The sequence below is a fragment of the Balearica regulorum genome, chromosome 3 (genome assembly GCF_011004875.1).
Source record: "Balearica regulorum gibbericeps isolate bBalReg1 chromosome 3, bBalReg1.pri, whole genome shotgun sequence".
Taxonomy (NCBI): domain Eukaryota; kingdom Metazoa; phylum Chordata; class Aves; order Gruiformes; family Gruidae; genus Balearica; species Balearica regulorum.
In genome coordinates this window covers 35504008-35527678 of record NC_046186.1, presented here as the reverse complement: position 1 = coordinate 35527678, position 23671 = coordinate 35504008, and the positions used below count along the sequence as shown (strand labels likewise).

Below are 23671 nucleotides of genomic sequence, written 5' to 3'. Positions count from 1 at the left end.
CACTCATAGTCAACTACAAAACTATCAAGAGGTATCCAGGACTTTTTGTGACTTAGGGAAGAGCTTCCAAAAAAAACACCCCCAAAACCAAACCCACAAAACCAAAAATTGCCCAAAAAAAGCAGGTGAGGTAATTTAACAGCTCACTGCCCCAAGGGCACAAGTTAGGGTTTCCAGTTCCCTCCTCCCCGCTCAGGCAGCACCAGCCCTGGCGCCTGCAAGGCAGCTCACTGCACTGCAACAGCCAAAAAGTATCTCTGCCAAAGTGCATGGTTTAATCCACCTGAATAATTCCTCCCAGTTCAGAAAGAAGATGGGTGAGCTCCACTGCCAGCATAATAGAAAGTATATCCATGAGAAGGTGGAGATGAGAGCAGAAACTCCTCCGTGGGGCAAGAGCAACCTGTTACCTTGGCTCTCCACATCAAAATATTTGATGCAGAAATACAAAGACTACCTGAAACATTAATTAAGGGTATTTCTTAATGATTCAGGTTGAAACCTCAGACCTTTCTAAACCTAACATTTTTTCCATAGCTTTAAAGATTTTGTTCAATATTTCTGAAAAGTCACCAGGTTTTCTCATCTCCCCCAGCTGGTGTTACCTGTAACATTTTGCAAAAAATCTAAATATACATACAAGCAAGGCCTGAATTACCAGGACTCAGCTTGAGCTCTGATGTTCAAGTCCAATCTAGAAAATCATTACTTTTATCTTCAGAGAATACAGAGGTGCATTTTTAAACATTTCAAAAAGAAGCAAGTGCATATAGTATTTACCAAATAACTCTATTTTTTGTTCCCATGTTTGTGCAACACAAAGGGAAAAAGGACAACATGACAGAAATTCCATCTGTGGAGCTTCTGGAATTGATTACTGGCATTTCTTTGAGCTATCCGATGTCAAGGATGGTCAACATCACGTTTCCCAACTGTAAAAGTAGGGCACTTCATGGGATCACAGAGATTTGGCCCATACGACCTTTAAGATTTGAGTAAGGGTTTCTAGAACAGTTACTTTTAACCGTTGGTTTGGCAACCCCCAAAAGGGGATTGTGAAAAAAATAATATTCCAAAGACTCAACAGATGCAAAGTTTCCAACACAATCCAAGTGCTCAGCAAAAACTTCAGGGGGTCCAGAAATCAAAAAGACTAAATCGTTATTATGGGTAACAACCAAAACTTAGCAGCTGACATAACAGGTTCAAACCATGTATCAGGTACATGTTTGCACATATAAACTGGCATCAATATATTCGCCATGGAGACCATCAAGAAAGGCAAACAAATGGAATTGCCTAAATGAATGAGAAGGACCAGTTGCAGGTGGAGCAGAAATGCACCAAACAGCCACTTCCACTTAGTACTTTTATTTAATTAACATTCTTGAAGAAATTTCTGATTTTCTCAACACCATTCCCAAGAAACAGGCACAACTCAATTTAATTCAACCTGCTATACATTCACCTAGGTGACATAAGAGGAAAACCAAACTTAATTAGATCAATTTAGATCAGTTGCTATAAAATCCATGGGTTTTGTTATTTGGCACATTTAAACCTATTATCCAGTTAATCAATTAGAGAAGAGGATAACGTGAAATAGTTCTTAAGCATGCTTCAAAGAAACTTAAATCTTCTTATATTTTTTTCTTTTAATTCAAACACCTTCTGTGATCAAGAGTAGCACCTTTAAAGCCTTCCTCCAAATTTAGCCCAATCTAACTGAATACTTTCAAAATCCTCCCTGCTTAAAATTGTATTATTACTAATTTCTAAACTTGAAGACATGCCCCCTTGTTCTTCCAAGGCCAAGGCAAAATATTTTCTTCTTACACATCTTTACTAATTTCCTGTATATGCTCAGTACCAGCCACATAGAAATTCCATGAAGTTTTAAACAAACCCTTTACCATGCAAAAAAGAATAAAGATCATGTAATCACAGGTTAAATATATATAATATTTACATGGAAAGCAGACTACAGAATTCTTCGATGTAGCAGAAAAAGCCATAATACACAGTCGCTGTAAACAGAGGCCACACAGACTAGAAATAGGCACTACTTTAAACACAAAGACCATCAATCATTTTGAAAATCTTTTGTTGATTTTCTTTTTAACCAGTAACACAGATTTTAAATTAGAAGTAGGTATTTTTTTTCTTCCTAGTTCATTATTCTTCATTCTGATTTGCAAGACATCACACCCAGTCTGCAAAACAGCTGCCTTTTTTATTTATTTTCAGTACATACAGAGACCCAGCCTAAGATTAAGTGCCAGTGCCTTCTGCCACAAACACTTGAGAGTCAGTTCCTGTTTGGTTTCAGCATTTGCAGATATTGCAAGTACTCAGAAATGTCAATGTCAATTAAAAAGTCTAGGAGACAGTTCAAAAAGTCACACACAAAGTCCTCATGATAAAAACATGTAATTAATGCATTTGTGATTACAAGCAAGACCCTCACCGCTGATTGCCAAACAGTGAACCACAAAACAGTCCCTGACTTTTTTCAAGGAAAAGTAACACGTTACTAGTTTTTAAAGGATGAAAATACAGCTCTAAATCAGACTGATCAAAGATATAGAAGAGACTGTGCTGCTCTTGAAGGAAAGTCTGTGGGATCTCATGAAACTTAACAATGAACCCGCAAGAAGACAACCTGATGACTCCCTTGCTCAAGGCTTTACAAAACATCCTCCTCAGCTTTCTGGACTTCTGGTCTACAATGCTCCAACTCAAGTTCACTCAAGCACTCTATCTGGGACTCCAGTCTGGAGGTCTTCAGCACTTCCTATATTCCAGCAAACATATTCTTTATTGGAGATGCATACGGTCCATATATCTTCTTTGAAACTCTGAGCTCCATAAGAGTTTAAATTACAGTGATCAGGAAATCCTACACGAATGTCAGGTATGACCACTACAAATTCCTTGTCGTCAACAGAAATATTTCAAATCTGCTTTCATGATGGGTATTTCTTCACACTGTTGAAGGACCTGAACACCCTCTTGGTGGAGCTAGGGGCATTAACACTGAACTCCTCATAGATTTCCTGTATTTCCTCTCTGGAGTAAAAACATCTTCCTCAGGGAAGAGGTTTTGGTTTTGAATTATTCATGGAAACTGGAAAACTAAAAGCTTATAACTACAGTTGTCTTACAACATCGTATGATTAGAGATCTTCTACAGTCATATCAGAAAAAATTCAAAACACAGTGCAAGAGAAACAATTATGTGTAGAATAGAGATAAATTTGACCACAATAAAGAACTCAAGGGTCAGTTCAAGTCAGGCACTTCCTCAGGAACCCAGAAAAGCCCAATTCCTTTGTTCAGCAAGACAGACAGAGTAGTTAACATGTGGGGTTCAGTCACCTTCCAGAGACCTATATGAAGTCTTGAGGCAAGAACTCAAGAATAATTGAGTTCAAAAAGAGTAAGATGATAGTACAAAGCAGTACAACTGACACAACTCACAACCCACTGAACTAAAAAAAGCCAAAACAAAAAACCACAACCAACCCACAGACACATTTTGCAAAATGCACCCACAGATGAATCAGTACCCTTGTCACACCAGGTTAATGGGGACTCCACCTCTTTACACTCACATTCCATCCTCCACAAGAGCATACCTGTCTTCAATTACAGGGACATACATGCTTCCTTTTATTGATTGAAGGACACCAGGTCTGAAGAATTATCTTATTATTTCTGTTAATAAATAGAGGATATTTAAAAGAAGCACTCGACTGTAGTTCAGAAGACTGAACTGTAAACCTGGAATACATTTTTGCCACAGTATTCCCCAAAAACCAAGAGCAGATGGAACTTCTTTCTTACTACACAGGAAGAAAATTTATAATATTAACCATCAACCTGACATTGCATTTCAGTATTAATGCTCTTTTAAAGGGAAATTCATAACTTCCAGAGTTTCTGCTTTATTTGGGTGACTAGTAAAAAGAACTTGCTTAGCTATAATGGTTTACTCTGACAAACTCTAAAAAAAAATTGCTTCTTGAATAACTCAAATAACATGGGAACAACAAAGAAAACAAGAAATTAATCAAATGCCTTCTCAAATGCCTGCACAACCAGCAACAGCCATTTCCTATACTCCCTTCACAGACAAGGGTGAACCATGCTGGCTAACCTCCCAGTGTTACAACCTAGGAAGGATACAAATATAATTTTGCTAGAAGAAAAATACCACTGCATCTGGTCTGTTAAGAGGTAGTAATTTTATTTTTTTTAATAAGTGACAAGTCAGCAAAATCTGCTGACGTTCCAGTTTAAGCACACACCAAAGAAGCACAAGTATATTTCAAAGGTTATCAAAACAGTATTTGGTTTTTCAGCTTCTTCTGTAAGACTCATTCAAGTTTTACTGGATGCTCTAATTTAAATAATTTCTTCATGCATCAAGCAGCCTGTGCTCTGATACGGAAGCTTTTGACATAATTCTGGAAATGTATGCAGAGTGTGTCCTGTAATAACAGCATAGGAAACCCTAATACACCAGGTGTGGCTTCGGAGATGAATCCTGAGCCACCCAGGAAATGCTCTAATAACTACTGCAGCCCTCCTGTAAACCTTTACTGCTGCAAGCCTCTTGAACGAGTTTTATACTGAAGATAAGGGAAGGGAAGTATAGGACAGAGGACTAATTTTTCCCCTGACCTGCCCTTCTATCATAGCAGTGCAATAAACAGACCTTGAATATCGTGAATGATTTTCACCTTCTCTGGCACCCAGCTCCCCCCCCCCTTCTCTAGGTATCCCATAGTTTATCTCTTCTCCCAGCAGAAAAATGCTTTTTTGCTCTCTAAAGAGAAGCTCTAAAGTTTCTCTTTGCTTTCTAAACTCACATCTGTTGTTAAAACTGTCAGTTATCAGCAAGTCAAAAACTGTGGAAATGGCAGGATCACCGAAGAGATTTAAGTGAAAACGTGCCAGCAGAAAGGCTCACATCCTAGAAAATCACAATTGAAGCCAGGTAAGAAAAACTCCTTGAAATGGACTGTACTGCTTTTGGTTTTGGCGAACAAGAGGAGCTCCCCATCCTGCCAGGGGGGCTGTGCTGTGCCCCTCAGCCCAGCTGGCCAGTGAGGCTCTGCCTGGAAGGTGACCCACATCTTCTCAGCCTCCTTCCTTCAGCATGCCCACAGCTCGGCAAAGCCACTGTTCCAGATCATGCTTTCCCCACATCACGCGGCTGCTTCTGCCTACACCACCCTGGTCACCACTAGCATTAATAATCTTGTACCTCTGGTACTGACTCCGCTTCTCAAGCCCTTCTACTCTAAACTGCCTCCCCCTTACACGTTAAGCTACAGCTAAAATTAGCTTCTAAAGCAGATCCCTAGCTCAACACAGCAGTATTCCCCCCACTTCCATTCTTCCCAAAACAGGAAAACAGATTGCTGCTTTGGCCTAGGAATTTAGTGAGTCCACACATACTGTGGGCAGCAAAAGGCATAGGGGTTTCTTTGTTGGGATGCTCTTGGCATGGTAACAAGGTGCTTCTGCTGACCCAGAACAAGATCAGTGCGATATCATCCAGCGCAATGACCACCGTGAGCAGCCAAAGGAGTCCCCAGCATGGCAGCAACCCACAACAGTCTACAACAAGAAGATCTCCTTACTGCTGACTCAGATGGGGAGCAAGCACGTTCCACTGCAGAGCTTCCCAGGCTGTGCTGGGCACACGTGAGCAAGGCCTGCTGTGAGAGGAGCGTGACCCACAGCAAACGTGTCCTCTACATCACTCTCCCAACCTCAGGCTAACGAGCAGGGGTAATTGTAGGTTGACAGCTTCCAAGTAATTACAGCCATCCCCAATCCAGCACTTATCAATATGACATTGGTCATCCTCAACAAGGGAAGGCAGAGTAGAGAAAAATACGGATTTTGATTAAAACTCTTTCCAATCCTTAAATTCTGCCAGATGTTCTGCCCTGCATCTTTCCACTACCCTTCTCACTAGACACCAAGCCTGGCTGCCAAGTAAAACAAAACCGAGCATCTCTTTCATCCTTGGAAAACCGTACTGATGCAGCCAGTTTTACTTGCTCTATTGTACAAACTCCATTTGCAATCTATCTTGGTATACGCAGTCCACAAACTACGCGAAGCTGCATGCTCATTTCTAGGACTGACGCCATGCAAATCCTTCTCATTTCCAGCAAATTGTGAAACACAAAAGGCAGGATATCCTGGAAGTAGCAAAGTAAAAGAAAAAAGAAAAAAAAAAAAAAACGCAGAAAAGCAGGTGTCCTGGGAATAGTGCTTATGCAGGGCTTCTTTAACGGCAGCGGCTGATCCTAAAAACAGAAGTCTGATTCAGAGGGAGCCACCTTGTGAAGCTGCCCACAAACACCTGCACTTGAAGCATCACGGATCCAGACCACACCTCCACCACAGCCTGGATCACAGAGCGATCCGGGCAGATGAACGATGGACAAGACACAATGCAACCCAGGAAGCCAATCCAGGTGACATGCCAACAACATATACTGGAGCATTCATTATGTTTTACGCTCTGGTGAACTCCAAATGAACACTATCAATGCATCTGGGTCAAAATCTGACTGCCATTACATTCAACAGTGCAAAGAGGTGGTATCAGCTATCACTGAACCAAGGTCTGCATCCCACGTATGACTCATTACAGCCTGAAGCACCCAAGCTCCGCACCAAGCCGTTCACATCCCAGCTGGGTGGGGGCCCTTGGAGGAGAGCCCTGGTACCCAAAAAGGGGGAAATCCTCGCTCAGCTACAGGAAGATCTTTGAAGAACCCTTCATTCTTCTCCCACCTTTTCTTCTCCTGTCTTACCTGGCCATTTCCAACAAGACAACCGATGGAAATAAGAGATTTAGAGAGAACGTGCCAAGTCCTAGGGAAACATGAGCCAATTAGCTTTCATTAATTACGACTAACCACACCTCAGCACACCTTCAGATGTCACTCCAAAACCTTTACCTGTCTTGGGGTGAAATACTTAGCCCAAATTGTGAGGCCTCATGGCCTTCTTACACCCACGGCTGGCACACCCAGGGTCAGTGCCTGGGCATGTACGGGGGATCAGGCAGCATCTTTCAGCTGAGGAGGAAAACATGGGTTTAAAGTCCAGCCCAGGCACGGTGGGAAGGGCAACCCCTGATGCTAAACTGTTTTGCCTTCAGGCAGTCAAACCAGGGTTTTTCTTCCACTACAATCTTCAAGTGTTGCCTCTTGAATCTGCTTGGGTCCCTTTGGTCCTTTGCCACCTTGGCATCAGCCTTCAGCCTTCAGGTGTTCCTCAAGGAGCTCACTTCAAACTACTCTTCCTCCTCCTCCTGCTCGCTTCCCTCTCCCCTGCTTCCATCTCCTCCCCAGGGCTAAAGCAGCAGTCGCTCAGCAAACACGCCAGCGGCATAAAGCGGCCTTTGTGCGCCCTCCTCCCTCCCACGAGGATTCGTAAAGAAACCAGGATTAATACAGAAAACAACTCATCTCAAATAGCCAGTTTCTTTGAAACCATAAAAATTTCCACTTCCATCTGATGCACTCAAGCAGTCAGTACTTATTACTCACATGAATTCCTTATTTTTTATTTAAAAAAAACCCAGGAAATAATAGAACTGCATTTTTTTAAAGGGATAAAAAAAATATTCTCCTTCCACAGAGCTCAGTAACTGATCCACGATCGTAACAGAAGCTGCAACAGAAGCTGCAAAGGGCAATTAAAAAAAAAAAAAAGTCTATGAACCAGCTTAATACCTTCAAACCCCTGCCAGGCTGACTACTACATGAACAGACACACAACTCTATATCAGCAGAAACAAAGAAGCTGAACTCCAACACTTGGTAAAAAAAAAGTACTTTCAGTTCCAAGTTAAAAGAAATCTGATGTAATATTTCAAAAAATACATACATGTATGAAAAATCGAGAAAGGCTGCAAGGATTTAAATTGAAAGAGAATAATCCATAAGAGTATATGGTCAACATATTATTTATCATTGCTGCTTTAGTGCTGAATATATATACTTTAGCATGTATCACAAAAATACCCGTAGCATCAGATGCTGTATCATCGAAAGACTGCATTTTCATTTACAATAGGGAAGACTGTTACAGCCCCAAGAAAAGCAGCTACTTAGTCCACTGCACTGCAAAAACCACGTTCTGTGGGTGTTGACCTTTTGAGCAAGACATGACTTACACAGCATGATAACAGGCTAAGAAATTTCATGTCTTAAGATTCCTCTCCCTTGGTTAATAAGAAATAATCTTTTTCTTTGAAAGGATTTAGAACTTCAAAGAAACACATAAAACAAGATCAAAAATTTGTTTCAGATTACCATCGGAAAATGATACAAAACATACTTGAAAAAGCATCCTTCCCCTAACCAAAGCTTAAAATCTGTTCCTGTATAAATGATCTAAAAATTACTAAGGTGTTACACTACTTTTGAAAAAGTCCATCTCCTAACAGTTGAAGAAAAAAGATACTTTAATATCTTGACATTCATGCAGTGAACCAAACACTGTCTCAAGGTCCACATAATCTGAGACTGAGTGTCTGACCATGACTAATTTCAAATGCTTGAAAAGATGCAAGAGTACTGTAATGGGATGACAATCAAAGACAAAGATCATCACACCGTCTCTGAAACTTCTGCTCCTTCTGTGCACTTGCAGTTAAATGCTTTGCTCCCAACAGTTCCAATTCAAGACAACTATGACAGACAAGACTATTCCTCATTTCCCAAGAACTTTGAAATTTGAAGCAATGCTCTTAACCACGGCCACAAGAAGATCAGCTACTGAAATCCATAAAAATCATTAAAGTCTCTGAGAAATGATCCCAGCAAAAAGCAAACAAGGACCATAAAGTGATTATGCAACATGCACAGGTATTCCCACAAATGAATACACAGCTGGCAAGTCTGGTTTTGGAAAAAAAAAAAAATAAAAGAGGAGGAGAAAATGGGCCTGGCAGTATGTTCATTGATAGGAAAGCCAACAAATATGGGAGAAGGAGAAACAGCAGCATCCCTGTAGCATTCACATTAGTACCAGTTCTTGCAGCAGAGCAGAGATACAACATGCTGCAGAATGCCATTCGCCTACCCAAGCACCTGCCGAAAAGGCTTGCTGCATGAACACAGCAAAGGCTTTAAAGCAATCAGCAAACACTGCAGAAATAACAACTTATTAGGAGCCCATAAAACAAGACAAAGTTTTGACTCATTAGTTTTCCTATCTTTATAAAGGATCCCTTTATAAAGGAAAAAACAAACAAGCAAGCAAACACAAAAAAAAAAACCCTGAACCCCCACAAAAGACATTCCTCCCCACCCCCAAAACCACCACATGTACTAAACCCAAGTATTCTTATCTTTACACAGTAATAAAAGTCCACGTTATCTTAGGGCCCTCTGGAGTCTGCGATCTTTTAAAATCCTTTCCGGTCCTACTGTTAGGACTCTGAAATTCCCTACATACACTCTGTATCTGCATTTCTCTCTGCAACAGGGCTATTGGAGACACTTGTGTACCTTTTGGTAGAGGCAACAAGGGTTACACAGGCTTAAGAGACTGCAAAAACTCCTGTAGTTTCCTGAGAGAGCACGAGCTGAATGGGTAACAGCTTAGCACCTCAAGAGGGGTTTACTCAGCTGCCTCCCCCCATTTCTGCTCCTCACTACATGCTCCTGCTGCCCCAATGCATAAGCTCTGAAACGTGCGATGTCCCTCTGCGATAGCGTTACAGAGAAGAGAAAGGCGATGGGTTTTGTTGCTTTCTGCAGAGCCAGCAGTTTGCACGGCGGTGGGGAAGAGCTCAATGACCATCGGCGCTGCTGGGAAGGGAGCAGCCGTGGGAAGGTTTCCTTATTTCGGGGGGCCAGCGAGCAATTAATTATATCAGCCCAACGAGTCACAAAATTACAACCCTAGGGAATCATTAAAACGTGAAGTTATTAAAAATATCTGTTAGCCTCTTCATTCCTGAATGCTTTGATCCTTGTCCGGGAAACCTTACAGCACATAAACAGGGCCCTACAGCCCAGGAGCTTACTGCACACCATTCACCCTTGAACCAGCTACAGAGGATCCCCTGCCCCAAAGTCTCCAGTGCCTCCCCTCAAACCAGCAAGAGTGTCACAGTGGGCAGGTTCAGCATGCCTGCACACAGCACTCACCTAGCTGAAAAAAAAAAAAAAAAGGAAAAAAAAAAAAAAAAAGAAGACACAGCAAAATAGCCAATCTTTGCCACAGAAGGTTCTGTGAAAGATTTTTATTGCTACCACCTCACCTCCGCTACTATAGAGCGGGTTTGATGGGCTGCGCTTAAATAAATCAGGAAAGAGCGAAGAGTGGGTGGAAACTCGCTCAGGGGTCGTGCCAGAGGACTGCAGAAGGACACGCTGCCCTGCCATGGGCAGCTTCTTCTGAAACACGGCTATTCAGCATCACCTTTTCGTCAGGTTGCTCTGAATCCAAGGCACTAAGAAGGAACACAAGATAAGCAAAACCCTGCCAAGTGTTGCAATAACAGAGTACGGCAGATGAGAGGGATGGAGTTCTGGACCACATAGATCACGAGCTGGACTTGCTGAAAATACAAAATATCACAATACTTACACAACTTCAGATTAGGCCTGAAGGATCCATAAAAACACTTAAGATATCATTCAGAAAGCTGTTGCTACCAATACAGCCGCAGATCTTGCTGATATTGCAGAGATTTTTGTGAACCACTGACTTTGTTATATCCCCTGCTTCTCATTTTTTTCCCCCAAATTTCAAATCAGTCTGCTAAACATTGTTCATTACAAAGAAAACAAATTTGTTCAAGAAACTAAAGAATTATTCAATATGTAAATAATACTGTTAATTTGATTGTCCATTTAACTACCTTTGCAAAATAAATGCAGCAAGCTCATTCAAGGCACATTGCTTCAGAAAACAAAGAAAAGTTTTCTTTTATGTTAAAAAAGGCCTTTTGTTGAGTATTTACAAATCCAGAGTTCACTCAGACTTCCAGCTGACAACTCTGGGAATTTCTCTACTGATTTTTCTGAGAGCAGACCAGGCCCTGAGAGATGCACATAGAGATTTGGCCACCCCAGCTCTGGTAGCCCTCACAACAGCTCCGTCCAGCACTGCAAGGGCTGGATCCCAGTTTGGAGACTGGCCCCGTTCTGCCTTTACCACTGTGGCCAAGCGAACACAGCAGCAGCAGCAACGCTGCGAGCTGCACGTATGGAAAATGAGGTTTACCACCAGGTGCCTCAGCTTTCTCTCTCTCCTCAAAGCAAGCATGAACTGTCCTTTACCCACCCACTTGCAGAGCAAGGGAAGCATTCAGCTCACAAGGAAAGACCTCCTGGCTTGACAGAAGTGCCTCAGCAGTCGCAAAAACTCTGGGTATGACCTGCAACGTAGTCACGGCAGCACAGATACCATCCCACGCTCACCAAGCGTTTGTGTGTGCCATGCTACTGACAGCAGCTGCAATTTAGCTTGCAGAGCTGCAGCATGCCTACAGGAGCTGCAGCCAGCACTGTGTCCGCAGGGTAAACGCTGCCTGGCTCCAACTCACTCCCTTTTCATTGGGAAGAAGTTGGGGTGCTGCAGGGGCTCCCAAACCACCTTCACGAGGCCATGCTAAGCGCTCCATGGGTGGCAACAGGCTTTGCCTTCGAGCTGTGGCGTGCAGCACAGTGGCAGGACCGAACCAAACGAGCCCTCCCCAGCCCCATCGCTCTCTGCTCCGTTTTTGCATGCTGTTCAACAAAAGAAAAACAAGAACTCACTTTGGCTAAATCAATTTTTTTTTAATTGGTATTCTAAGATAGTCACTTATTGAAAGACAGAATTAGCGCGTTCTTTCCAATAAAATATATACTATTAAATATGTACAGTCATTACTTACAGAAATCATTCTGCCAAAGATTAAAGAGCCTACAGATTTAGATGTCGTCTTCTTGCCATCAAAACCTTAGGAAAAAACCATGAAGGCTGCTGATACTTCACATTTGCAAAACTGGTATCTTGGGGAAAAAAATCCACAGACTCCAGTTCAAAAGCTATATTTTTTCCATGTATTCTTTAAATTATTATAGTGTCTATCAATACTTCAGAAACATAAGTCTCAGTCACTAATATTTACTACAAATGTAATACAGTAATTACAAGTAACAGTAAAGCAAAAACCTAAATAGATGGCATGCTACATTAAAATGTTAAGTGATTTTTATCTGCTCATGCATACTTTAAAAAAACAGATTCAAAATGAGGGTACCTAAAGAAACACACACCACTTAACAAATCTGATTCCTTTTTTTTTTTTTTTTTGGATGGCAGTTCTTTAATAGTGTTTCAGAACAGAAGGTGCTGTACCATTTGGACACAGGTTATGAAGCCACATGCAGTATATGTAACAGTAGATGATGAATACCTCAGGTTTTAGCCCTCTGATTTTCCTGGTTTAAATGACAGTACGATCCTACACCTACATTTCCTATGGGATTATGGGCTATACTCCAAAACCACAACATTTTGCTGCAATAGTTTGCCTCAACACTATTTTAAAACTAAATGCGTTAAGCTGTAACATCAGATGATCAGCAATTATTGAAAGATTCTAGGTCTTTATCACAGAAACTACATTTCTTTTGAGCACTAAAATTACTTTTTCAACTTAAACTCAGAATACAGAATGCAGACAGCACCTGAAGAAATCATCAAGCTCAACTCCCTGTGCGAGACCAAGTAAAATAGTCATGAAGAAAGTCTTTAATATAACCTTAACACAAGTCTTATTTGACTTTCAAAAACCTTTGCAAAAAGGGGATTGCACAACCTTGTTCCAGTTTTCCCCAATGCATAACAGATTTTAAAAACTACATACAATTTTTACAAACGAGTTTCATCTTTTTCAATACAGTCACTGATAGAAGGACACAGACCACTTCTCACTAATTTTAAGACTGTAGCATCTTCTTGTGCCCTCATCTCATCCTCTTTCTGCTGGAACCGAGCTTGTCTAGCCTTTGTAGAACATACTTTCCAAACACGGGTGGTTTCTGTAGATGACGTTTTCCAAACCCTTCCTAAGTCTTGATGACCATTTCTGCCACATTGAGATCTAAGCATTTATCTTTCTTAAAGGGCTGTGACCAAAACTGAACACGTTATTCTTTTAACTTAAGCTTCACTAGTACGAAAAGTTAAATGATAAACTTTAACAGTACTGCATCCCATTGCTTATCATGATTCCCCCATAACCCTCAGATCTGCTTCCAAGTTGACTTTATCTATGTGCATTATGGGATTTCCTTCCTGAAAACAGCATCCTGTACTTGAATACAGCCATCAAATATACCAAAAACCTCTTGTCCCTCAAAACAGAACATCAAAAATGAGGCCTGAAAGCCCTACTCAATCTCCTTCAGACTTTGTGCTAATTCTGTTGATCAAAGACATCAATGATAACACCAAGTACAAAGGTGCCAGAACTGCCCCCGGCACCACTTAAGCTGACTTCCCAGTTTGATGGCAACACATAATCACTCTGGCAGAATAATCATCCAGAGCATCTCTAGACATGGTCCCTTTGGCTCAGCTGTTCTCAAACACTTCAGATGAATAAATAATTTTCCTAAGAGCAGCCCTACTGGGTCAGACATCAGGTGTGTTGTCTCCAGTATGCTGCCTTCAGTAGTTACTGCCTGAAATTCACATAAAAATTTGGTAAATACTTGACAAATACTTTCTTAGTATTGTCCCAGGCTCCACATGCAGCTTAGTGACTCCCTGAGCTACCAGAGGTGCTCTGTACAAGCCAGCCTTGGCAGCTTTTTCTTCCATTAATTTGTCCAGGTGCTTTTCGAGTCCCTGTAAACTTTCGGTATCCACATGCTTCAGAAAGGATTTCCAAAGCTTAACTACCCATTGGGTCAAAACCACAACACACACCCCTTTTGTTCATTTTGAACATGCGAGCTTAATCTGACACTTCCACATTTTGTACTGCAAGTGACAATAAAAAGTTAGTCCCTGCTCAACTTTGCCCCATCATTCATGAGACCGTCAAAATTTCTAAAACCTCAAAACTTTCCTCAGACCAGCATTATCAAATACCAAGAGAACACGAAAGTTAGATTGGGTCACAAAGCCTTCTCCACCCCTGCAGACCAGGCACAAGGAAGCACTGCTTCACCTTGTTTATGAGAACATTACGGTTAATGGGTCAAAATGCTGACCCAGTATCAAAACAAAGGCGCATGTCGATCCCGGATCCTGAAGGACACAGTACTTAGTGCAGATTATACATGAACACCCACTCGGGCTAGAAATATGGGGGTGGGGAAATTACTTCAACTTACTTACATTTTCTGCAAGCTAATACTGATGTGGTTTTAATTCAGAAAGCTATATAAGCCTCGCAGCAAACTTTACTGCCTTTATGTTCGCACGACTGGCTTTATAGCCTCACAGTCAAAGGCATAACTGTACTATCACTAAATAGTTTATTAACTTATACACATTAAAAACACATCCACTAAAAATACAGTTAAGGTAAATCCTAATTTCTACATTACTAAAAACAACATCTCAAAGGTTTCTAACTTGTGCTCTTGACAATTTCGGTATTTACTCTTCCACCTCAACAATACTCAGATCTTTCTTTTGCAGTTATTTTATAAACCATACACTTCATAGTTAACTTGTACATTAGCACAGTTTTATGATATTCAAACAAATACTGCAAGAAGACATTTGTTTATACTTTTAAATTTGCACAAGGATCATTAAATAATTTCTATTTATTTTGTTACTTTCTAAATCATTTTCTGGTTATTGTTATTGGGCTTTTTTAGCTAGTATTTCCTCTGTCTTGAAAAGAAAAAATGCAGAGTCCATCTCTACCCTGTTAATTTGTCACGTTTGCAAGAGAAGGAAGAGAGCCCCATGGACAACCTTTGTACTACTCTGATGGCTGTGAACCCAGTTCATAGGCCGCTCGGCAGCCCAGCAATGCCAACTGAACTGTAAGAAATTAGATCACCTCAAAGGTCTTTTCCTTCCAAGAGCAAGACACGACACAAGTCGCAACGTACTACTTCTCTCCATCTTTATAAAAAACGGCTGACAACCAGCAATGCTTAGATGAAATAATAGCTAACAACCATCCTTTTACACAACCTGTAATCTATGAATTTAGCTATCTCAACCTCACGGGCCTCTGGTATCATTAGGATTTTCTAGTTAGGAATCTGAGGGCCAAGTATCAGGCAAACATCAACCATAAATACCCTGCGTTGCAAGTTGTATTCAAGTGATGGACCATCAAGGGGACCAACCTTTTTGTGTTTTCCTATTCAGTAATGAATGCACATTACAGGAACGGCTATCAGTTTTCAGTAGTACATCACACTTACACACGCTGCTTTCCAACAACGCAGGCTGCAAAAGTACTTCAACGAGAAATACTTCAAGAGATGTTTTGCAATTGCACTACCGGTCACATCGTGTTCAGCTGATCAAGGCTGTAAAAAATTTCTTTTCTGTGACAAGGACAATCCTACCAGCACAGAAATGTTTTTGAAAAAGGAGAGGCGCTCAGGTGAAACTCAGCATGGATAGCACTTTACAGAGGATGATACTAAAATTAAAAAAGAAAAAAAAAGGCAACACAGGAAAGAAACTCCCATGACAGTTCATTTAAGGAAGTAAAGAAAAATCCCTTCAGACTGCAGTTGTCCCTAAGCGGGCAGGTCCGGGTACCGCACACCCACCCCGGAGAGGCTCTTCCCGGCCCGCACCAACAGGTCGCTCCCCCGGAGCTCCCGGCCCTCCCCGAGCCCGCTGACCCCGGGGCCGGCGCCGGGACGCGTCTTGTGCCGCGACGCCGGCGGTAGGATGTTTCCCTCGTTACGGAGGCGGGTGAGGTGAGGGCTACGGAGCGCGACAGCCGCCCCGTTCTCTCCCCGCAGCGTTCGGCCCCCAGCCGCCCTCAAAGAAGTATCCGCCGCTGCAGAGGACGCCTACCCCCGCAAAGCCCCGCTCCGCCCGACGAAGCCCCTGCGAACGCCTCGCCGGGGAACCGATCGCACCTGCCGCCGGGCTGGGCCGCGCCGCCCCGGAGCCGGGCGGGAGGCGCCGGCGGGGGGGAGGCGGCGGGGCAGCGCGCCGCGGCCAGGCCAGGGGGCTGGCGCCCCCCCACCGGGCGAGAGGAGGACGCGGAGGGGCGGCGGGGGAGGGGGAGAGGGAGCAAGGGCCTGCTGCGCCGCCCGACGCCGCGTCCTTACCTGCTGCCGCGCTCGCCACCCGGCTCTCAGCCCTGCCGCCGCGGCTGCTGCGCTGCTCTGCGCCGCCCCCCGCCGCCCGGCACGGCCCGGCCCGGCCCGGCCGCCCGGGACGTCAGCGCCACAGGGGCAGGCCGGGGGCGGGGGCTGCGCCGGCGGGAGGGGGGGGAGGAGGCGGTGGCGGCTGGGAAGCCCGGCCCGGGCCCGCCGGCCTTCTCTCTGCACCGGCGCTGCTTGGTAGGGAACCCCGGCCAGCGCTGCCCGCCTGCCCCGGGACTCCCTGTGGCCGCCCCGGCCCGTACGAGCAGGGCAGGGCCCGACGCCCCTCGGGCTGCCCGCCCCCGCGGCCTGCGCCCTCCCGCAGCAGGGGCTGTTGTTCAGAGGCCGGTTTGGGGTCACGCCTTGCTTGGGGCCGGCTCGTGGTTGTCCTGGGACAGATTGGGTTTTCTCCTGTTTTTTCATCAGTGCAGTGACTCAAGGGTCAGGTTTTGTATTGTCTTTGTTTTAATTAACCATTACCCGGTAACGAAAGGTACACGGTAGGTGACAGCTCTCCTGCTGTGGTAAACCATGGAAGTCCGAGATGGTTTAACCCCCAGTTCCTCCCCCCCCGGCCCAGGCCCTGTGCTGTCCCTGCCCTCACAGCCCCGGCCCCGCGGACCCGCCTCGACAGGTTTTACGGGGGCAGGAGCAGCGATGGTCGTGCCCGCTGCTCCATGGTGGAACAGCATCTGCCTGCCCCAGCCCTGTCCCCTCTGACCCTGCCGCCATTCCCCTGCCCTCCGTGGCGGCCCTGTGGGATTTCCCTGGCACCTGCCTACACCAGCTATTCATCCCTGCGGCTGGTGCAACTCGGGAGAGTGGCTGGACTGGACAGCATTACATTGCTCAGCCGCGGTGTCACACCACGGATGGCACCCACAGCTGCCCCTCCCTGACAAGCCATGCTGGAGTTTTGTGTCGCCTTCCCATCCCTCAGCTTTACGAGCATTCATTCCCAGCATCGCCCGCTGGTTTGTCACCTTTTCTGTAAACACTTCGCTTCTCTTCACGCAATACTTCACGAGTGGCACAATGTATGTGCAGAGCCTCTTTGCTCTCCACTCAATGGCCATAAAATTCTTCTGTATTCTGCTGACAGAGGAAAACAAACCAGTTCATACTTCAAAATCTCTCACATTTCCCTTAATCTTGCAGCCCTAACTACCTTTCTTTAGTCAGGGTGTGCTTCACTGCATCCTTTTTGAGTGTTTGGACAATGCCAGGGACATGTGAGTACAGCTGCTAGCTAATAAATAATTTAAACAAAATGTTTTCTTTTGACCGTATCACCCCCTGTAGATACGATAGCGATAACGATGCCTTGGCCTCTTTTAGGGGATAAAGAGAAAGCCCAGAGGGTGCTCTAGGGAAGGGGTTCTGTCGGGGATCAGTGTGGATGTACACGTGGAGAGGAACATGGGAGTACACAAAGCACCTGAGTAATCCTGCGTCCCGGGCAGAGCACGGGTGGAGTTAAATCCTGTGTCCAGATTAACATTCCTACAACTCCTGAAATGTACTATGAGCTCATGCTGGTTTTTAAAACATTCCACACGCCTGCAATGCAGCAAGGTGAATCTGACAGTTGCATCTTTGCTTGACGTAATTTAGGAACGTTTAACAATTTGGACAAATCAAAATACTGTATAACTTCTAGAGAATGGGAGTTTGCCTGTAGCATTACCTTTCAGGGCAGTACTTTGTATGTTCAGCCTTACCTTTATTTGTAAAAGACGGATAAGGATAATTATTATCTGGGAAAACTTAAATGACTGGACAACTAAATAAAAATGTAAATCTGCTGGCTGGATAAAATAGCAAAACAGGATACAATGTCAGGAAATGGTCAACAAAATATTTTCAGTGTAAACAAGCCAGTCAGTTCCACGGTGCCGGGGAAGCCAAGCAGTGCTGAGCACTATCTCTCCATCTGACATGCCGCTCCCTCATCAGGAGGGGCACGTCCCTACTCTCTCTCCCCTTTTTTCTCCCTGGGAAATCTAAAAATAACCCTAGACACTGCAGCGTCTGTTCTGTAAATCTTCTGGGAAAATACAGGAAAACTAACACACAAGTAAAATCTGAGTGCAAGAACTTCAACCTAAGCAAAAGGAGGGGAAAAAAAGATGGAAAGAGAACACAAGACAAAATCTATTTTACTGTACCCCTTCCCTGACATAAGAAGGCAGGCAGGAAGCATTTCCAGTTTCATTCCTGGGAAAATTGGACCAACCTCTGTAGTTTCAGCCTAACAAACAGACATTTCAGACCACCAGGAGCAGTGCAGCTGGAAACGCCGACCAAGTTTTGCTTAACAGCTGTCTAAGGGACAGACACAGTTGGAGGCTGGGAGGGAGAGCAGAGTGCCTTCAGCATCACCCTCTTCCTCCTGCACCTCCAAACATTGGGCGGGGGAAACAGCAGCGGAGGAGCACCCATTCACGGTCGCAACCCATAGGTGAGGTTTGTGGGCACAGCTTTTACTCAGGGGCGGGTTCACGCTGTACCCGTCAGACCACAAGGCTCTGTTGTGATGAACAAGAGATAGCATGAACAAGAAATATATATTAGCACCATCTTAAATGTGCAAACACAATATCCTGGACAGCCTACCAGGAGTCCCACGAGCGTGCCAAAGGCAGAGAGATCACCGAGACAAGACAGCACGACGTCATAACAGGACTATCGACGTGCACATGCGCCTCTTTGCTGTAGCCCTGCTGCAAAGAACTGACAATGTTCCAGATGTCCAAGGTATCTTTGTTCACCTAGATGTTAAAATTGAGTATTTTAATATGAATTCAGATTGTTACAGATTATAGTAAACAGTTTCTGTCATTAAAGTTGCCACATATTTTTAAAAAATATACATTAATTGTATGCGCCACTGTATTTCGTCGGAGCTGATGAATGGTAGTTTGGAAGGATGAGCAGGTAAAGGGTCCCAGGTGACTACTCAGAAAACCCTGGGAGAATATTATGTATGTTTTCATTTCAAAGAATATCATACAAGGTCCTGGCTATTTAAATCTCATGGAAGTGAATTCTTGTGTATAATTGAGTCGATAAAGATTTAGACCATTCAATACAAATACAAAAAGGTAAAGGCTTTCACACTTGCGTGGCTAGAAATTGCACTCCTGAAATGGTTGTTCTCAAGTGGTTAGTATCGTGTATGTTAAGTTTCTCTCCTCACACTTTATTCTGAAAAATTAAAGGCAAAAAATCAGGTTTGACAGTGACTACAATGCTGTCAAACTACTACTGTATGCACCCCTTCAGATGGAAAGCTTGTGTTTAAATCACATTGGCATTACCAGGGTTTCTCTGTGGATTACATATAGCTACAACTGTTTTACACATTGCATGTAATGAGTAAAGTTCTGCCTGTAAAAATGTCCATGGGCGCTGACTTAAATCACAGCCAATGACTTAATGAGGCCAGAAGTTCATTTACTTTACATTGTTTTGTTGGCATACTTTAAAGATATATGAACATGATGTAATTACGCTGTATCTGTGTCATGTGGTCATGTTAAAATATCTCACAGCTTGTCAGCATTAACTCTTGGAGTTTCCGGACTGTTGAGTATTTCAGTTTAGTGCCTTGGTACTCCCTAAAAAGATGTTACTGTTTTACAATCAGTTTCTGAAAAAAACCTAAAACTAAACTCACTGGTTTTAAAGGCGTTTTGGATGTACCCATGCAGGGTTTCCCAGTGCAGCTATCGTTGTGCAGCACAGTCCTGCTGGCACAATTTATCTCTTATTGTCTGGAGGAAGGCTAGCTTGCGCATATGTTTGCAAAAGAACATTTCTAACTGGCTCAAGGTTTAGCAGCCGACGTTCAGAGACAGAGAAAGAAGCAGAAAATTTGCTGGGATGGTAGCAGTAGTTGGTAGCTTACCAACTCCAAGATGACCTTCCTTTCAGAATTAACCTTTGATTTCTTTCCAAGGAGGCTTTCTCTAGATAAGAGCCATTCGTTACCTTATCATGTAAATTATTTACTGGAAATTGGTGTGTGAGTCTTATTTTATCTGCTCCCTTTCACTTAGTGTTATGTGCACATACGTAATTCTCTGATTTTGACAGCTAGGAAATTATCTTTTTTTTTTCCCTCTTTCTTCCCAGTAGACTTTACATGAACCTCTATTTTGACTACACCTATTTTTTTTTTTAATATTCTGACTTTCCACAGGCCTTCTCTATTCCAACTGCTTTGAGTTACAAAAAAAAATTAGACATTATTAGATATTATAGAGCTCCTGTTTAAATGTTTCATTTCAATTGGTAAGTAGTTTCTTCTTTTGTGTTATCAGGCAACGTGTTAGTTAAGGAAGGTTGATGGTTTTGCATTTCCACCCCTAGCAACGTGTTTCTGAAGCTCGTTTTTTTGACTGGGAATAAGTCTCTTGGGCTGGCACCATTTTTTCCTTTTCCTCTCCTTAAAGGATAACTCAATTAAGCAAATAGATTATTTTGAATTGTGGGTAGCTCCCGAGAAAGAGGCTTGCATAAATAATAGCATGAAGGTAGGTAAGAGGAATCCCTAACTCGTCGACTCGTGGCCCTTCTGAAGTCCATTGCTTTTTGTTTCACTTCTGTGAGCAGATTCATTCTGTAAACCCAAACGGTGAGGGGCAGGAAAGTGAGATCACAGCACCCCGGAGCAGCTGGAAGATATTCCTGGAGTCATCCCAGTATTTGAGGACAGATGGAATCCGTTCCTGGTGCAACATGTTTCATGGCTGTGGGAAAGGATTTGCTTTTGTTTTTGCTGAAGTTTCTCTCTGGCAAAGATATCATGGGCTCACTCTCACACATATTAAAAGTAAAATGAGCCCCACTGGTTTAGATATTTCATCTGGAGGACAGGGAGGAGCTGTAGTATAGGAATGAGAAGCCAGTAAAAGCCACAGAGATAACACACAATAGCAATTACCTTTTTTTTTTTGTTTTTAATTTTTGCCTCCCCCTCCCCCCATGATCACCTATATAGATTTCCTTTTAGGTGATGAACAGCAATTGATAAAATAACTGCAGGCTCACCTGAAAAGCAAAAGTAGCCTGTGGTGAACAGGTAACCTATAGGTGTCAGGCGTAGGGCTGTTCTTCCTTCCTGGAGCAGAAGCTCCTCACCTGCAGTTAAATGAACTTCAGTATGGATGAGGTAGATCACAGCACTGACAGCTTCTCACACTTCTTAGGGAAGCAGAGATCTTCTTTTAGTGAATTCTGTGAGGATATTAACTGATTTTTAAATCTTCCTGTAAAGGCCACTGCTCATCTAGCATGTTCCCAACTGATTGTGTCCTGTTAAACATACTGTGAGGACTTTTCCTCCATTCCATTTCAGACATTTCATTTGCGGCAGTTTTAGCGTTAGCTTTTGAGCCAGTCTTGAGAAAGAAAAATTGAAGAGGAAGGAGTGATCCACTTGAAATTCTAACACACCTTTGGGCAGGGACCAGAGGAGGTCTAGCAGTAATCTAATCCACAGAATAAAGGGGTCAAGCTGTGGCTCTCCTACACTTCACACTGATGAAAGAAGCAAGAAAAAATATATAGTCTCAATTAAAAGGCAGCGTGAGGAATATGCTGCTAGGCTGAAAAGGAAGATCGCTAATGCTGCTGAGACAAGAATGAAATTTTGCAAGGCTCTTGCAGGCACTTCTGTCTAGCCCTCACATACCACTGCGGGGTCATTATATGGAACAGAAACCGTTTAATTTACATTGCTGGTTGAGTAAATCCAGTCTCAAAGATGTAGATTCTGTCGTTGATATCCATCTGGGCAAACCACTCAAAGGACTTGCCTGGGGACCGCTGCTGCATAAAGGAAGAATAATACTTTGCAGAGAAGGCGGCTGCCAAAACGGCGCGGGGTTTCAGCATCTCTCTCTCTCTTCCTTTGCAGCGCAGTTACGTGTGCATGCCAAATGCTATCAAAAGCACAGACAGAGGAGATTCGCCTCCCCATGCCCCTCCCGTACCTGCACTAGCTAGATTGCCTTAAACCTCACCCTGAGCGCTTTCCTGCTGGTGAGCAGCCCTTGAGCTGGGTTTTACATCCACACTTAAAATTCCCCCACCAGCTCTTCAGCCCCTCATGGTAGGACTTTTAGTACAAGATAAGGCAGTCCTCACTGAGAAGTGAAATACCGCTGCAGCATCACGTTCTCTCCTGGCGTGTTTTTTTGGCCCAGGGAGTGCCAAATTGCCCTGTTCCAACTCAGTTACTAAATGTGCTGATAATCTGAATCACTTATCTGTTCACAGACAGCTCTAGTAATGGGAACCAGGTGGGAAAGACTAAAGATAGCCTGTTAGTTTAGTTAAATCTGTGTGAAAGCACGTATCTGTAACAGATGCAGAATGACAACTCAATACTAGTAAGTGGACGGGTTGGGGGGGGAGGTTGGCTGCTATAGCAGTAGGGTCAGCTTCTCAGACAAATGCATATGAACTTTGTGGTTAAAAATAAATTCAAAATCGAAAGAATTTCCTCCACTTCCCTGAACTCAGAGGATTTCTGACTATAGAAACAGGCTAATGACCACAGTAATTTAGTCCCACATTGGCTGAAAAATGGGAGGACTGCATGAATAGAGTTTGGTATAGCAGCTGACTATGTAGGACACAAACTGAAGCTTGTCATATCAGCAAAAAGCAGAAATAATTAATAAATCACAAAAGTTAATATATTTGACAGGTTCTACTTTAAAGCATATCTAGCTTCTGTGTTTCCCCAGAATAGCTGCAGCTTAGTCATATTTCTATTTACCTTCTAAAGGTAAGGTCACCAAATCCTGGTGCCAGTAGTTATGACACTTTCTAACCATTTTATAAATACTTTTTACAAGAGAGTAAAGTTGCCTAATTAATTAATTTTTAAAGTTATTAGTTGAAAGACCTCTCTGCTGAACAGAAACAATACCCAAATTATTCTAGAAAAATAGCAGGTATCAAAAATTGCTACATTTTGCTTTCAGTTGCTTATAACACCTTCACTAACCTTCAGCTGCTCAGTTTAAAATTTTCCAAATAAGATATTTGCTGCAAATTGAATCGTAGCTAAAATGCTTCTGCTCACAATGATGTTAAAGTAACGCTAATTAAGCTTTGCAAGAAAGTTTCCTACAGACTTGTAGCGTAGATTTTAATTTGGCAAGCAATTTGTCTCTGTGCCAGAGATGTGCCTTTTGCCATCAGTCTTGCAAAGGAACCAAATTTAGCCAAGCTATGAACTTCTGATGAACGTTACCTATGGGCTGGCCTTGACCCCTGTCGCTTCATTCCCAGAAGAGCACACCTGT

General features: G+C 43.2%; 1 protein-coding gene across 4 annotated transcripts in view; it reads right to left on the bottom strand.

Annotated features, from left to right (window-relative positions):
• Positions 1-16587, bottom strand: part of MYO6 (myosin VI) — a 112163-nt gene extending 95576 nt beyond the window's left edge. For all 4 annotated transcript variants that reach the window (XM_075747521.1, XM_075747522.1, XM_075747523.1 and 1 more), the window contains exon 1: positions 16314-16587. The gene's annotated coding sequence lies outside the window, so the exon portion shown is untranslated. The remainder of the gene's footprint in view (positions 1-16313) is intronic.
• Between the last annotated feature and the right edge of the window lie 7084 nt (positions 16588-23671).